This window comes from Poecilia latipinna, unplaced genomic scaffold (genome assembly GCF_001443285.1).
Source record: "Poecilia latipinna isolate Pla-1442-1.1 unplaced genomic scaffold, P_latipinna-1.0 Scaffold4758, whole genome shotgun sequence".
NCBI classification, from domain to species: domain Eukaryota; kingdom Metazoa; phylum Chordata; class Actinopteri; order Cyprinodontiformes; family Poeciliidae; genus Poecilia; species Poecilia latipinna.
The window spans coordinates 8,787-10,833 of record NW_015117374.1 but is presented as its reverse complement, the minus strand read 5'-3'; the positions used below and the strand labels follow the sequence as shown (position 1 = coordinate 10,833).

Genomic DNA, 2,047 nt, shown 5'->3' with positions numbered 1-2,047 from the left:
CCATCTGCTGGTAAAAAGTTGTATTGCATTCACCCTAGAAAGACCGGGGCATTATGGGTAATCTTCAGAACCATGAGGATCACCGACGAGGTAACGTGTCTCTGTCATGTGTTAAAGAAATATTATTAATGCATTTTGTGAAGTGTGGTTGTCGTTTTTGCATATTGTTGAAATATGTTCGGTCTGGGTCACCCTAGTTCTGTTATTATGTCGTTTTTGTCGTGTTCGAGAATGTTTAGTTCGTGGGAAAGTGCTGTGGGAATTTCCCACGTGGTAACATTATGGCTCCTCCTTGCAGGAGCTTGTTTTATGCCAGAGACTGACCTCACCTCCATGCCCGTTCTGTGAAATGCAGGTATGTTTTACCAAATCTCCTGTAGCAGATGGTTAGTATGACACTGAGTTTTATATTAACAGTTTTATACAATGATGTGGTTAATTTATGTTTCTGCATTGTTCTAAAATGCAATGTTATATAAACTAAAATATAAAAATGGCATCCAGTAAATAAAATGTCAGCATTTTATTTTATTTTTCAGAACATTTTAATTAGTTGCTTTATTTTCTCTGAAAAAGACACTCACTGGTTGTTCTTTTACTGTAAAACAAAATCCACTATGCGATCACTGTAATTTTAAATTATTTTATTGTGGTTACTGTATTATGGGTAATCCTCAGAGCCATGAGGATCACCGACGAGGAGCTTGTTTTATGCCAGAGACTGACCTTACCTCCATGCCCGTTCTGTGAAATGCAGATGGAGAATTAAAGAAACAGCTGATGCCAACTTGAGCAGCTCCTTGTCATTCATTGCCACACCGATAGAAGCCACCAAGACTACATAGGCCACACATGGTCAGATGATAGTCACAGATGCATAACAGCACAAGAGCAACGCAACTTTAGCATCAACCTATGAAACATGTTTTTATCTAGAATCTGATACAGATTAAACCATTAACATGAAGATGGCACTCAAGACCTTGTTTGTATTTGAAGCAATCAATGCATTTTGACAGTCCCTGTGAAAACAGGACAGAAATACTCGGTCATTAGGGAAATGGACAACACATTTTATGCATATTGTGAAGGTGAGTGCTGATAACTTATAGGCTACGCCCCTTAAAAGTAACAATCAATTTGTATGACAACATAATCCCAGAAGGAGAGTTTTGTTCTGAGAACAAGATTGGGATTGATCCTGTTAGTCTGGTTAAATGAACAGTTGTCTCTGAACTCCTATTTTATCTCTCATCTGTATCATTCTTAACAAACCCTAGGAGGGAAAAAGAAGATGAGTGAATCCATTTTAATTTATATGGGATAAGAGAATTCTGGTGCTTGGTTTTAACTTCAGCAATTTGTCTTCAGTACGTCTAAGTGCCGATTGACTCATTCACTGTTTTTATGGCATCAGGAATTTGGTGGCCATGTAATGGAGACGTTGAACTCTTGGCCTGTACTTCTCTTGTCTTGTAAGGCAGATACTTCTCAAAACCATCCCTCTCATTTGGACATATTTAGTTGCTGTTTCCCTTCTGCTGTGCTACTTCAACTTTTTCTCTGTAACTCTACTGACCTGCTGGTAGTGTTCACCTCATGTGTTTTCTGATGATATTTTGTTTCTTCATTAAAGCTGCAGAATGTAATTTTTATAGAAAATATTTTTTTGCATATTTGTTCAGTCTGTCACCATGTTGCGTGGAATGAGACAGAGAATCTGTGAAAAAAATGAGCTCTTCTGCCTTCTCTCAGTTCTAACCACAGTCTCATGTGATGCCAGGGGCGCTGCCAGGAATCTTGGGCCCCCTGACAAAAAATTAAATTGGACCCCCCCTCACTCAGCTGCTGTTACAATTTGAGTCTATCTGACCCATCAAAAGCATCAAAATTTCAAAGGCTTGCAACTATCTTGCTTTCTTTGGTCCAATACTGATAACTAGTACAATATTTACTGCTCATGAACATGAATTTTACATGCAAGAGTAAAATTCAGTATGCATACAGTCCACATCCAGTATGCAAGTAGGTTGCTTAAATCTTTTTC

At 38.3% G+C, this 2,047-nt stretch overlaps 1 long non-coding RNA gene across 1 annotated transcript; it reads left to right on the top strand.

The window, feature by feature from the left end:
- Positions 1-151: 151 nt before the first annotated feature.
- On the top strand, positions 152-792 carry LOC106942987 (uncharacterized). The gene is made up of 2 exons (XR_001423781.1): positions 152-355; positions 679-792. It is a non-coding gene; the product is annotated as an uncharacterized LOC106942987 (long non-coding RNA).
- Positions 793-2,047: the final 1,255 nt, after the last annotated feature.